Raw genomic sequence first — 15,667 nt, forward strand, 5'->3', positions numbered from 1 at the left:
TTTGGTTGAAATGAGAATTGTATCCATGCGAAAAGTGTTATCATTATCGCCGTATTTCCTCGTAGCTTGAATCGCTTGCTCATTCGGTATGAATCACTGCAAAAGAACTGAAGAACACTTCCTCCAATAAATTTTTCCTGTGCTGGAGGAGGAATAGTCGATCAAGCTTGAGTAATAAGATCATCCTTCCGTCCATCGCTTCGTGCTCACGTCTTTCCATGGATACATTAGAAGGAATGCACAATCATTGCATGCCTCTCGAGAGAGAGGAAGAATATTATCAAATATCGAAAAAAGGATTTATATTTTTGATTTTTCGATATCAGATATCGAAAAAAATAATTATTAATGTTTTAATTTTTATCACGTCATAAAATACGCAAGACGTTTTAGATTCATTCAAGTCGTAAGGTAAAAGTCAAACGTGAACTCTCTTAATTTTTTCGCGGCTCCGCGCAAATAGTCTAGTCGAAAATTATTGCATGAGGACCGAATCCGAATCTTAATGCACGATTGCTTATATTGTGCAAGCAGTGTCTCATCACTTAATCTCGCAAAGCATACAGTTCATTACAATGCATACAAAGCATTCTTTTCCTTTTCTTTGTTCATAATGCATCCGAAAACTTGGAAAATTCTCATTTCGCCCATGTGCAAGATGTGGCGTGCGTATACACGAGATATCTTTTATGCCGCACTCGTGCACACAAATGAAAATCGAGATGTGTACTACACCGCAAGTGTGTATCGTAAGAGTGGGTCACGCCTCTGTACTTAGTACCATCTTGCGATTTTGACTGTTTTCGTTCGAGCACTTCGAACTTTGAGAACTCTAGCGACGCGCTCAATCGATATGTGACTATTTCGGATCGTTGGGACGTTGTGCGAGTACTTTGAGCATCCAACATAGTCCAAGTGGAGTCGTCAGGAATAATGTTGTTTCCCGCAAGACGTTACACATCTATACTCCTTGGATAAATTCGTGACTCCAATTATCGGACACAATTGATAGAATTGTTTACTTCTTCGCCAGTAGCCCCGAGTTTCCATTACCATTAATCTTGAAATGCATTCGACTGTGAATATATATTTGTTTGTTTTCGCGCAATAATAAAAAATTAAGAGCACGGTAAATGGAATGACGAATTAATTGTCAAATGGCACAATTATTGATGTGCATTTGAGGATTAATTGATATCACCATTTTGGTATAAAATTTTATGCAAGACCATACAAGAAAAGTAACGATGTTAACGTTAAAGTAACGATGAAATATAATAATGCCGTGAAAATCTGACTGTATTCGATCGATACTGCATGATTTATTGCCTTGCAAGACATTTTTATAATTTCATTTCCTTGAAAGTGAAGGCCTCCTTCTCGATATGTAATTAGCGAACACACATAGAGAAATCGAGTCGCTCTTGTTTGGTCACATACAACTCGAAAATACCGCTGGCATGCAATTGACGCTCTCGTTAAACACACGTAAATCAGTCGTATTTTATTTTTCGCCTAATTTTGCACGTACACAGTGCTGAAAAATGAAAGAAAAAAAAAAGTATGTTTCTCTGCACCCGCCAAGTAAAGGAATCTCGGTACGTATTTGAAGAAACTTTCTAACCGTTATTTAAAAAGCGCAGACGGATCCCGCGCCTCAGAATAGCGAGTTACGGTGTGGTACCATCCGACCGGAAGAGTTTTATTGCATTAGGACCAACACGCACGATGTCGGGCCGGGTCAGGCTGACACGTGGACCGGAAACGACGACCTACCTCTCTTTGGCAAGGTGAATTCGTCAATAAAGCTCAATCGTTCCTTTTGCGTTTGCGCGTCGCGACGTTACGCAAGCCGCCGCCGGCGGCTTTTATGAATCATCGCGCGCTTCGGCTCCGGCCAATTTTACCATGTGAAAGTCGGCGTCCGATCCCACGCTATAAAACTAAATCCTCGCACAATCGGTTTGAATCGTTCGCCTAGTTGTGCCGGGAACTTAAATTATCAGCTCCGATGTCGTGTGACCGTGTCCGTTTAGTTTTTGTGCTGTCAGGACGTTGACGTCATTATACGTCAAGTATCAGCTGATCCGAACAGTCCGATCACATGATCTCGTTGGCGCTCAGGTTCGACCTATATTCTTATTTTTAAACGTAAAATGTTTGTTTGGTTTTCAATCCGAAATTATACTATTAATGTAAGATACAAATGTTAACGATATATTTAGTTTTTTAAAATACGATTTTTTTGTGATATATTTTTTGCATTCTATTTATTTATTTATTTTATAAAGTAGTATATTTTATTTTAATTTCTAAATTGCATTTTGCTACAGATAAGTTGATATTCTTACGTTAATAAATATGAAAAGAAATTCGTACGAGAAAAATAAAATTTGATATCAGACGGATACGGCTAGTGCTGTTGGGCATGAATACGGACCCTCGTAAATCTTTACCTGCGAACTTGTTCCCCACAGCTTTGTGCCACCTTTGTGAAGTAAGGTCAATCGTGGGAACGGACTACGGCGAGTATTTCACGGCACAAATAACTAAGTCGATTATACTAAAATCGCGTATTTCGACGAAAGTTCGATACATATCCGCAGGATATAACCGCAGCAATTTGAAATTTATTGTTTTTGTCTGCGAATTTTCTTTGTAAATAAATTTAAGTTTTATTTTCTTAAAAAGATATATATATTAGGATATCGATAGTTTTAAAAATAAAAGTAGGCAAAGATGAAGAGTTTTTTTTTAGCTTTTAACTGAACTTTAGAGGTTTAGACAGATGTAACAGAATCTTATTTTTTTTTACATCAAATTTGTTGTGACAGATTCGTAATTTGAGAATCTCTCAGTTAAGATATTCAGTCCTGAAAAATTGAAGCTCTAGCGAGGCAGAAATTTTAGGAGCCGCACGGTGAGATGTTGGGATAGCAGAGAGTAGACATGGAAATGAGCCACGCTAATAACATTCCGCCGGCGCGTTCAAAAATAGCACCCGACTAAAAATTGCGCAACGCCGCGCTCGGACAACGCGGTCACGCGGGGGTCAAGAGTTAATCGGGTATTTAGCGGGGAATGTGGATCGCGCGAGACGCGACGCGACGCGCGACGGGACGGGACGAGACGAGACGAGGCGCCAAACGGCGCGGTGGTGCCTCGTGAGACGATTAAAGGTAGGCATACAATGCGCATGTGTGTCAGTCGGGACAAGAACCTCGAGAGTCGCGTGACTCGTAATTGGCGGTGTGAACTAACAGCTGATCTCGCGCTGATCGCAAGTCGCAGCGCGGTGCGTAATCGAGCACGTGTCGTACGTACGTCCGTACGTACGTACATACATGCCCGTCTTTACATACGTCATATCGACTTATTTTCTTCTATCGTCTGCGTCGTTAAAACTACGGTTTCTCTCTATATTTTTCAGATGTGTAAAATTTAGGGGGAAAATGTCTTGTGTTAAATATTCCGTTAAATATTTAAAGCTCATTATTAATCCAAAGTTGAGATATATAATGCTCTCAACGTTTGCTGTTATAGATCGGCGTTATATGGCACTCTTTATTTCACTTTAGCACGCGTAGCGGAGCCTACTTCATTGTGTACGGAAGCATTATTTTAATTGCGATATAAATACGTTAGATCGCGAGCGTTGTCCGAAGCGCCATTTACTCGACGGCACGGGGCCTCGTTAGTACCAAACGACGTTACTCCATGAAAGGCGGTCTAATTATCTCGCGCGCGATTCTTTCTGAAATTCCCCGTGACCTCGAAACATAGTATGTATATATATATATATATACGTGCACCGGTTTCGTTCGCGCCGCCTCCACGTGTACCCGGTAATTCGTGTGCGTGTATTGTCTCTGTGTGTATATGTGTTTGCGCGTACTTTCGCAACGCGATATTTCGCGAGCCAGTCGGCCGACCACATGGTTCAATTCCCACGCATTTCTCTCTCGTGCCCTCCGCTCCCTTCGGTCCCGGCCTTTTTTTCGCTCTCCCCCCCCTCCTTTCCCATCCCCTCGCTCCCCCTTATCTTCATCTCGCTCGCCTTCGTCGTCGATCCTGTCCCTTCTTTCTTGGCACGGCCACGAAGGCCAAACCGGCGAATTTCGCGCGAAGCCCTGGCCCACTGAGGGAGAGACGTCTCAAAGAGCCGGCGGCCGGCTCTTTGGCAATATTAACAAGCCCACAGTCTCCAAATACGAACGCTCGATTGCTCCGTACTTCTTCTTGCTGGTTACTTCCCGTAATGGAGAAAGGCGTGACCGCGCTTTCGTCGAATTCGCTCGCGCAAACAAACCTGAAGAAAAATCGTTCGCTCTTTTTGTTCCTTCTGAGATGACTTCGCGTTTGAATCAGTTTCAACGTTTGTCTATATCATTCAACTTCTCGCTTTGGGAGATTCTGCTCTCTTTCAAATTTTCACATTCAAATTTTTTTAATTACATTTTGTTGAAATTAATTTTCTAGCATTAATCAACGACAGTCTCTGTTGAAAAATTTAATTTTGCTTTGTTTATTACACAGAAGGTATGTAAAAAATGTTTTGAGTTAAATTGAAGTGAACACACATCGCTTTTTAAATATAATCTAATATTTATTATTATTGAATTTTCATTTAAATTGATTCTCGAGCCTCAACGATATTTTTCATTTGGTAGAATGATGTACGGGATGATCGCGCGTTTCTCATGCAGGGGACACTCTCGAATCTTTTGTGCGCGCGTAGACATAGGAGGGCACACAGCGCGCATCGGAAACGAAATAAAAGGAGGGCACGCGCAAATGAGCGCAGACGCCTCGACCCATTTTCATTTAGCGCTCGCCAGACAGAAATAAAAATAAACCCGCCTCTGTGCTCTTCTCGTGCCTTTAACGAAACTCGATTCGAGGCTGCCGCGCCACGGCTAAAGAGAGCATTTTGTGCGCGTAATTGCGTTTCACGCCGCGTGGGAGAGGCCGGCTTCGATCGATTGCCCGAACCGATGGACTCCGCCAATCCTCTTAGCCTGTGTATGTGTGTGTATGTGTGTATTCGATTTTCCTGCACATTTCATGCGTGATAAATAGTTTATATCGTATTACAATCTCTCCCGCCCGTAATACATCGGTCTGTAATCTAAAAAGAATGGCTTTATTTGCATTTATGTATTTCACCGGAAATTTATATATTAGATGCGGTTTTAAGAAGCACAAAATACACTTTGAATATACACTAATATTACATTATAAACTTAAAATTAGCTATTACATCGATAAATAAAATCTCGCTCTTCCTGACACTGAAAATGAAAATAGATTCCAGTCGAAATATGAATAATTCCGCGCTGTAATAATTTTATTACTCCTCTCGGTAGTAAACGAGTTAACCAATGACGACAGCCGAAGCCGCAAACTTGTTAATTTTCAACGTACAAACGTTTTCCATCCCATTTTCCTGAAAGTTCTCGAGCGGGAATCTCTCGGCGGGCTGGCGAGACCAGTCTGGGCGAGAGAGCTGCTCCTCACGGTTCTCATTGAGAGCCGTCTCTCCTCGTGGAGAGGCTGCGCCGGGAAGCACCGTATGAGCTGCATTCATTTCCATGAACTCTCAACGCCGCGTTCGAGGTTGGATCGCGTCTCGCGCGCGCGTCCCCCTCGCCCTTTGCTTCCCCATCCGTTCCTTCCGTCCCTCTCTTTCTGACCGCAGACGGTCGGTCGCGCGAACGAGCTCTCTCTCCCTCTTTCTGTGTGTATGTGTGTGTGTGTGCACGTGTGTGAGGCGTATATATTATTCTTCTGCCCGCCGTCGTTCCCTCGCGGTGCAGTCTCTCCGGTCTTCGTAGTAGGCAAGGACAGCGGGAACCCAGACGTCACGTGCTTTGTCCGCCAGGCTCTCGTCTTTTCTCTCTCCGGACCTCCGTAGTACTACTATGAGATGCGCGCGCACACACACTGTCTGCGACGAACGGCTGCGCTACGTTAAGACCCATCTTACATCGTGCGAGAATTGAAGTCGTGCAATACAAGACTTCATCTGTCTCGGAATTGTGTACATACGTACACAACGGCTACGGCTATATAAGAAAACCTGTAACAAAATTCATGTATGACCGCATAAATAATATGGTTACACATACTGCGGTATGCGGTTCACGTTACATTGATCGTTCTATTGATATTAGGTATATGTAAAATGTATTTATGCGTAAGAGATTGCGTTATCTGTATCTAAACGAAATCGCTTTAATAGAGTATTCATGCAAAGGAAAGAAATGCATTATCTCGTAACTTGCATTTTCGCGGAATAATGATTTTTGTGACTGTTTTGCATTTCACGACTTCAATTACGGCGCGCGGTATGTTGCAACGCTCCGGAGATCTCTACAAGATTGCGTACAGCAACGTAGCACGTTATACGTGCAATCGTTGCGGTAATCAATTATATGGAACCCTCTTTCTAATTCGTACGCTTTGATTCTTACACGCTCGAAGAATATAGGTATCTCGTTTGTATGACGAATCATGGTTGACCGATGCCAATCGGAACGGCGTGAAATTAACGTCGCACTCTTTCTAGAATAGGATAATTTGTTATCAAATTGTATCGTTTAATTATCTAACAATAATTAATATTGTGATGTTAATGTTAGAGCGTTTAGCGAGTTTAATGTTTAATAACAACAATTATGCTTATCAAAGCTACTGTGCGATTAACTGTTATTTAGCATTACATTTGTCCGCGGTGTAATTAACATACAACGTAACTGTGTATTAAAAGTTATTAATTTCATTTGCATGTCGAGCAACGTGAGCTCAGAGAGAGAGATGTAACGTGCATGTGCAACGGGTTGATGTAACTCGTCGCGAGTTAGTTACGCTCGATTTTTGCACGGTGCAAAATGGGCTTAAGTACGCGGAGCTACTACCGACGCCGCCGCCACCGCCGCCGCGCCCTGCTCTCGACCGGGCCTCTCTTTTTCGCCACTGGCTCTCTTCTCGCGTTAGTATCCACCTTCCTTTCCGTCTTCTCCTTCGCTTTCCTCCGTGCGCGCGGTGCACGTCATCGTCCCTCTCGCGCGTCACGTCGTACATATTAAAAACCGTGCGCGGTAAGTGGAAATAATTTTTCCCGTGTCCTCTCGATATTTCCGAGAAGCTTTTCGGACGGGGAATTTTGAGCGTGTCGATTTATGTTCCTGTCGGCTGTTTAAGTGGCAGGTGCGGCGTGGAGCATGAGAAAAATTTGAGGATAATAAAAAACCATAATAATGACTCTCTAATGAATGACTCTAATGAATTACAAGAGGGAAGATGCAAAGGTAGCATTTTGTTATAAGGGCAATTATTCTATTAGCGAATGTATATAAGAAAACGAATAATTTTCTTCCGTTTCATTGATTTTAATCGTTGCATAACATAAATAATTCATTTTATTTCGCATACTTAAACAGTGGATACGGAAATATCTTTGTCTATAATAGGCGAAGTAGCTTGGTATCCCGAGGATTAAAGATCCTAATCTTTGAAAAACTGTAGCCTTTTACATATCTAGAAGTATCTCGGACGGGAATCAAGGTGCGCCATATGCACCTTGATGCATCCAACCTCTTTCACCGATTGGCTTCTCCGCGCGGCCACTTTTGTTGCTCGACGCGGCGCGCGGCGGGCCAAACGGGCAGGGCCCCCCGAAGCATATGGGTCACACGCACACGAATACACACACACACACACACACACACACACACACACACACATTTTGTTACTCTCATCTGCCTTCCTCCTTCTTCGCCCGAGCTCTTTCCTTTTGCCACGGACTCTGCACACCCGTCCCTTTGTCCCACTATTCCCCCTGCCCTTTCTCTTTTACCAGCGCGCAAAGGTAACTCAACTTTGGCTTACCTGCTGCTGCCGGGCGCCGATACAGCTGTTGATTTCTCCAAGGTGTTTTTTAACGTGTCGTTTTTGTACACTTTTTCCTCTTTATGTATCTTTTTTATTAAATACAATTATTACGCAAGCAGGAAATCGCGATGTTAATTAGAAAATAAGTATTGCAATTTAGTATATAATCGGAATATTGTAATATATTTTCCGAGGTCGAAAAATTAATTTTTCCGTTCAGTTTAAAAAACTGACTGATGATTCTGACAGTTTGACTGAGCGTTGTGCCAACACGCGCCGATAAGTTTCTCCGTGACTGTCATCTCTTTTTACACGAATATGCTTCGTCGCGTCGAAAATATGTTACATATTTCTGTGATCAAGTTATATATCGTAATACGACTGTTACGTTATGCAGTGTAACTCGACTGTTACGCCTCGATTGTAGGCTTCGGGTTTCCTCGCGCATTCCTAAATGACGAATCATGATTCGTTCTCACAGACGGGTGAAGATAACTTCTGAAGTGCAAGGACAGCGGACTATTTTAGTGACGCGGAAATAATTCTACTGCAATATTAAATTTCTGATGAATTTCTCGAAACCGTCGTTATCGATGAATAGTTTCTCGTTGACTCGAAGGAAAAATAGAGGTACTCGTGAGTTTTTCATCTCGATAGATAACGATCGAGCATACTCGAATTGTACTTAGTTCGTAATAATTCTCATTAAACGCAAGATGTGACGACAAAACTTTAAGAGTTTTCTCTTACTTCTGAAAGCTTTTCCTTTTACGTTCATTATTAGTTGCGTCGATTGGCCACGGTGTTCAATCAAATTGCATTTTCCCATTGCGTCGCCGTGTCGGTTCAACGCTCTACAGTTCCATAAGCCATAAATAATCGCTAGCCTCCCGCTCGTCGGAGTGACATAACGCAAAAGACAAATTGTCCGCGCGTCGGAAGAAGCGTTTAGTGTCGACGAGTCAGTGACGAGCGCACTCGGTTGAAGCTAATAATAATGTTGGCGCCGATAATCGTTCGCGGAAAAGAAAAAAAAATACGGCCGGTTAAGTATCCCGCACGTCCAAAGCTCATTCGCGGCCGGCGGAATCGTCCGTGTGACGTTGAATAACGCTGATGGCATTGTTTATGCCAACGAATATGCAATGCTCCGGGATCCGTTTAACACATGTAATTTACGCGCGAGCCGCGCGTAAATCGCGCACGATCGCGTACGTGGTAATAGCCTCGCGCACGTGCGCCGAGCCTCGGCCGGCACCCACTGCTTTGTCACGTAACGGCGCGAGGAATAGATTGCTGTAGTTATTAAAAGCATGTCGGGGGCCGTTTTGGTTAGCGAGCTGAACATTCTCGTGGGAGTCCGCGCGAATTCACTCCGAGTTCATGGGATTTATTACTGGGATTTACTTCGCTATATTAGTGCAGGACCTATCTGGCGAGAACTAAATCCTTTCGGCCTTCTCCGCGAGACACATTGCTACACACATTTCGTGATTTCATACATCGACAATTTTCTTGCTTCAAATAAACAAAATTGAAATTTGTAGGTATGTACCGATCTATATATATTTTTTTTGTTTTTTCTATATTTATTTTGTACGATACCCTAAATTTTATATTTTATAAGATTATAGAAACAGATTATTTTAGATAAATCATTTTGGAAATATACAGTAACTTACAAAGGAAATGATTAGCACGTCACGTCAAAGAAAGTTTTTAATCTATATTCGAATTATATTAGGCGTGTACTTTAAGTATTTCGTAACGACGAGTCGAGAGATAGCTTAATCTTATACAAAACTTGGCTCAGCATAATATTGTTTTTTTTTTTTTTGGCATATGACGCGTGCTGTGTTTATGTCAGGTAGTCGGATGGGTGGCCTCAATGGCATTCGCGTAGCGAGCCTCGAACAGGCAGACAACGACGGCATCCGTTCTGTTTACTACATTGTCGTCGTTCACGACACTATTATTTCTTACAAATACTTAGCGTACTCGTACTAACACTCGATAGTCTACGCGTATGAGTAAATCTCGCGATTAATAATTCGTAAGAGTATACTCGAGCGACGACCCTTTAACGAGGCGGATATTTGAACATTCGTGCGATTTATCTGATAGCGGAAGGTAACGGAAATTGTCAAGTATTGTTTCACCGCGATGGTCACAGATGATAATTAGTTCTTTGAGGATAACTTAAAAAAATCTCACATTTTCAATCAGTTGAATGTAGTTAACAATATTTGTGAATTGAGAGCGCTGAATACGAATCGCTGAATCGTGAGTAAGTCGTGCAAAGAGAAAGCCCACAATATAGAGAAACCGCTTAATAACGCGCGTACCCTCGCGTGATTTATTCCACCGAAATGTATTGTACGTTTTGCAACGCGGAACTGCGATTGTATCTTCGGACAGTCCGTTGCACCTTAATTAACCATTAACATGCCTCGAGTCTCTTAATTATAATCGTATCGCGCGGCATTATCAATCGACGTCGAGTCGGGCGACTTGTTCAAGTCAGTCGAGTTGTACACAACTTGTATTTCGATATATTTGCGTAGCGTAAATACGGCCTTCACACGTCGGTGATTCGTTGAAATTGTCTGCCGCTCGTGGCTCGTATTATTCGCACTAATTTTCAGAACGCCCCCGCTGGTGCCGAATGAGTAGTCTCGCGTAATTATTCTTTTTTCGCGTTATGCTCCCGGCGAGCAATCTACTAAAGTGCGCATCGCGTGTCGGTACGTACCGTGCAAAGTGTCGCGCGATCGTCGTATTATATCTTGGTAATTACTGCCCGTGCGATTGTAATTAACCATGATATTGCGAGTGACTATTGAGTGAGTGCCGTGGAGGAAGGACGGTGATGTCTGAGAGGAAAGCGGTGGTGACATCGGGCGGGGAGCATTTACCCCCGAGTAGAGTAAATTCGTTATTTATTATTCTGCCTGTTACACACTTGTGGAATTAATTGTCGAATAATTAATTGGAATTAATTATTCTACATCGCGCGACAATTATTTTCTGAAATAATTAATATTTCACGCAACAATTATTTCCTAAAATAATTAATTATCTCAAACGCTACTATTTTTACGCGTATTTGTACGCGTTTACATGAAATAAAAATTAATACATTTACAGAATACACAGTAGGGAGAAATCGTCAGTAGTTAGACGTGCTACTTTATTTTTCTCTTTTCCGTTCTCAAATAATTTCAAATAGAAATTGAGGCTTGCGTTTGATCACTATGTCTGCTTTCAAATTAAATATATATTAATAAAGTAATATTTAGATTTTTTTAATATGCATATATTAATGAACGCATAAATGAAAGAAAAAACAGAAAATATTTTGCAGTCATAATTTATTCCGTTCAATTTATTTAATAAAAATCACACTAATAATTTTTAATTATCATTCTTATAACTTGCAATTTTTATGCCAATTTAGCTTAATCTATTTACCCAAATGTTAAAAAATTAGGTCATACAAGATTCGATAAATATTTTATCACGGAAAACTGAAGAGTTTTATATAAATTATCTTTATGGTACATAATTTTACCTGCAAGTAAAAAAACCGAAATATCCAGTCAGCTAAAACAATAAAAAGCAATATCACCTGAGCCATAAAAATCAATGGCAATACGACAAATTGGTAGTACAAGCAATTAACGTGAGCGCTCGCGCGCGCGCGAACTTGACGCGACAGCACCGGCTGATTTTGATCGTCTGTAATTCGAGAACTTTTATGTCCTCGACATTTCCGTTTCGACTTTAATTGATTTCGAAAAGATATGCTGTTAAGGTATTGTATGGTAATTGTGAACGTTTTATTTGTCTCCGACGAATAGTGTAGCATACTGTCTACGTCGCCGCTATGCAACGGACACAGGTCTTTCTCCTCGTCGACCTGTCCCGTGGACACACCTTTGAGTCAAGAGTCATCAGTTGTATTTATAGAACGTGACTCGGTGATTGCATTGCCGTTTGCTGGTAACAAGTCGCCCTAATGACGCCATTGTGTGCTACGTCTGTTGCACCTGCATCCCTGCAGCCTTGCGCGCGCGCTCGGCTCTCTCTTTCTTTTTTTTTTATACCGATCCACGTGACTTCCTGGCGCGTGTGCGCCGCCGGTTTTTTACATTGTTAATTTCGACGCGCGATCAACTTCTTTTCCATTTCTGTTTCGAACACGACGGTCGATCCTGGTGGTCCAATTCTTTTTTTTTTTTTTTTATTAAAAAATATTAATTACACGACTCGCGCATTTATATCGTAATTCGCTTTCAGCGATAACTCTCCGCCGTCGTGCTCGGTGGTGTCGTTTTGTCGGTGTCCTCGTGCGAAGAAACGGGACAATGATAATTGCACCTTCATGGGAGGGAAATAAAAAAAAGAAATAACCGGCGAGAAACACCGATGATTCTCTCTCTCGTCGGACTTCATTAATTACTTTTAATTCGCCTCCCGTGATTTAATCGCGCCGCCGCCGCCGTCGCTGCCGTAGCGAGATCGTCGCAGCGCTCGCTCGTAAAAGTCGCGGACGTTAGAGATACGATGGCTCGCAATTAATGGATAACTCCGTCTTCCTCTTTCGCACCATCTTCATTCGCACACACGCCTCTCTCTCTCTCTCTCTCTCTCTCTCTCTGTCCTTTCCTCGTCGGCACGTTATATTAACTCGCGATGATGAAACAGTACTCGTTATGCCATGCCACCGTCCGTAAGGGGAGGGGAAAGGGAGTACCCCGGGGTGAGCGGCGGGATAGAGGCCCCGATCGTCATTATACGGCGTTTATATCGTCGCTCGTATTTATCGCGCCGGCTATGGAATGCGACAGTGTGATGTACGGCGCGTAGTAGGCTCGGCAGAAACGTTTTCTCGCGTGCGATTCTCCTCACACGATTTTCGCCACGTCGTCGTGATATATAAATTGCATCGCCCCCCCCCCCCTCGTTGCGTAGAAAATGTCTCGTAGAAACAAATTTGCAGCGGAAGAATTATTTCGCGTCGTCGACGGAGACGTAAAAATTGCGATCGAGATTGGCCGTTTAGGAATTATTAAGCTGAATTTATTCCCTACAGTCCAGAATTGCCGTCGGGTGAACAAAACTTTAGTCCATGGAAACTTGGAAGAATATCTTCGAGAGCTGAAAAAATTGCGAGAATTTTTTTCTGTTTCTATCTTGGACATTAAACGTCAGAATTTCATTTTAAAGCTATATCGGGAATTCTCTAAAACACTTCAACAAAGAGAGCCTCGTAACTGTAAGAATCATATACCGATTTCTAAGAACGTGTTAACTTTTGAAAGAGATTTGTATCAGACAGTCTTGCAAATCGGGTGGTTACGCATATGCAGATGCAAGTGTGTATGCATGCGCATAACAAACGTATGCCGGCCCTGTAAACGGAGGAGCGTACGCTCGTATAACCAGGCTACGACGGTCATAACGCGCTTGGATACTTGAAATCGCAGCCGTTCCATTGGCCGTCATCGCATCATGACGACAGGGAGGTGCATGAAAGTGGAGTAAGAAAAAAAAGCGCGACACGTTTATATTTCTATTCTGAATAAGCGAACATACGTATCCCGTGTTGTATCAGCATGCATTACGACTCGTTACATTGCAATCCTTTTAGTTGCATGTCCCTGAGATCGACGTTCATAACAAATTGCACGTAAACCCGTTAAACAATAAATCTCTCGAGAGAGATTCTTATATCGTCAGTTGTGTCGATATTTGTTATAATAAATATATATTGAAAATTTTCTATAAATTGTAAATATATTTTGCTGCTCAAAAATATTACAACGCTTTTGATAGAAGGTTTAAATTTTGAATGTCATCCAGGCCGTTATCAGCTTATCAGTTGTGCTGTATTTACGTTATCAATAGTTATAGCTATGCGCTCACTTCTATTATATGGCTTCGTTATCTACTTACAGGCATTTACGTAAGACAAGATGTACAATGCAACGATGCAGCAATGACAGTTGTACGTTAGGTACATTTTCTTTTACAAAAAGTACAATTGGACGTAATTTCATATCAGTCTTTCTCGCTTTGTATCTAATTAACGATATTTACATAAAACGATTGTACGTAACGTGACAACAGAGAAAGGTATTGCATAATAACTTCTGTTTGAAAAGACGATTCCTTAATCTTATTTCTCTATTGCGAGAGTCGAGAACTTGTGTTTCACGTTTGTAACGCTTATAACGCTCCCACGTGTCTCAATCGAAGGTCATTTGATATGCCAATAATTCGCGTAGTCAAAACGGCGATAAATAGGACCGGACCTAATATCGGCGACCAACTGCGGCGCTAACGGGTACAAACGGCGCTTTCTTGCGCGAGCGAACTGTCGTGTTATTCCGTCTGCGAAAAGAGATTAATGGACGCATTGTACGCTGCTACGACATGGCACAGTAATGTCGTGCACGCTCGTAAGTTACGCCGGGAATCATTGAGAACAGGCAGCGCACACGATTCGGTTTTCTCTCTGTTTCTCTCTCCCTCTCTCTTCGTGCTTTCCGCCTCTCGTTTTCTTATCCTTTGCGATACCTGCGCGTTATATAAAGACGGACGAGATGCACGAAACACTCGCTATAAACGTTATAAGGTGGCGGTTATAACGTAACGCCGCCTAAGGCTAGATTACATCGCAGGTATACGCGTCGGAGAAAAATTTTTCACAGATATAGACTTATTTTCTCATTTTCGCATTTATACGTCGGCATTCCTCGCGCGGAATACCACCGATTCGTGTGAAATAAAGAGAGTTTGTCTACCACGAATCCCTGTGGCGCACTCGTACCATTTCGTTATCTTAGGTTTTAGTGCCCGATTATCGTAGTAGATTAATATATTATACTAACTAATCTTTCTTCTTTTATAATAGCTGAAATATGTATATATATAGTAGAAAAGTGGGAGGCAGGAAGATAAGGAGACAGTGTTATCCTTTCATTTCGGTTGTATTATCATAGCAAACTTATATTATTACGTTGCCATCAAATAATACGAAGTTATGCGGTTGTATTATAACGCAGAATTTTTTCTCATTTTCGAAGCTGGCGTATACTGTTTAGATAGAGACTGTACGTGGGCGCTGTACGTACGGGTTGAGGAACTTTTATTTGCGACACACGACAATTATGAGGCCAAAAATTGATCGTACATTTGTTATTGTGGCAGCGTTACCAAGCGGGCTCACAAAATTTAGGTCAGGGCTTTATGCACGTCTATACACAAAACAGAATTAATAATTATTGAGCGAATCGCGCATAGAAACGCGGTGAGCCACGTCCGCTATTGCACATGGACGTTGTATATAAAGGTAAACTAAACCGTATCGCCTTTTCGCCGAATCCTCTATATCCGTACATGCACTCGCGAGTTTGAATTTTAATTATTTTTTTAATTACATTAAATTTTTAAGCTTCGCTCGTTAATTGATCGGTGTAAAAATAAACCCACAATTTAAATTAAAAAAGGAAGTTATACGCGTTCAATCGAGTCTGTAATATGAAACGATGCATTTGAAATTTTTATTGAAAATTACTGTTTGCACACGGTTCATGGATCGCGGCTCGAATACCGAATACGACTTGATTTCCTGAACTAATTACAATGTTACGTCGTTTATCTTGATGCGTTGCGCGTTTTATGCGACGCGCGCCGCGCGTGATGCATTCGCGGCCGTGACGTGGAATAGCGCCCGCGGTTTCCGCTCCGTGAAGAGAGATGCGCGCCG

At 42.0% G+C, this 15,667-nt stretch overlaps 1 protein-coding gene across 1 annotated transcript in view; it reads left to right on the forward strand.

The window, feature by feature from the left end:
- Window positions 1–15,667, forward strand: part of LOC105449290 (helix-loop-helix protein 11-like) — a 133,879-nt gene that overhangs the window by 18,184 nt on the left and 100,028 nt on the right. The gene's annotated exons all lie outside the window — the stretch shown is intronic.

The sequence above is a fragment of the Wasmannia auropunctata genome, unplaced genomic scaffold (genome assembly GCF_000956235.1).
Source record: "Wasmannia auropunctata unplaced genomic scaffold, wasmannia.A_1.0 LD336076.1, whole genome shotgun sequence".
NCBI classification, from domain to species: domain Eukaryota; kingdom Metazoa; phylum Arthropoda; class Insecta; order Hymenoptera; family Formicidae; genus Wasmannia; species Wasmannia auropunctata.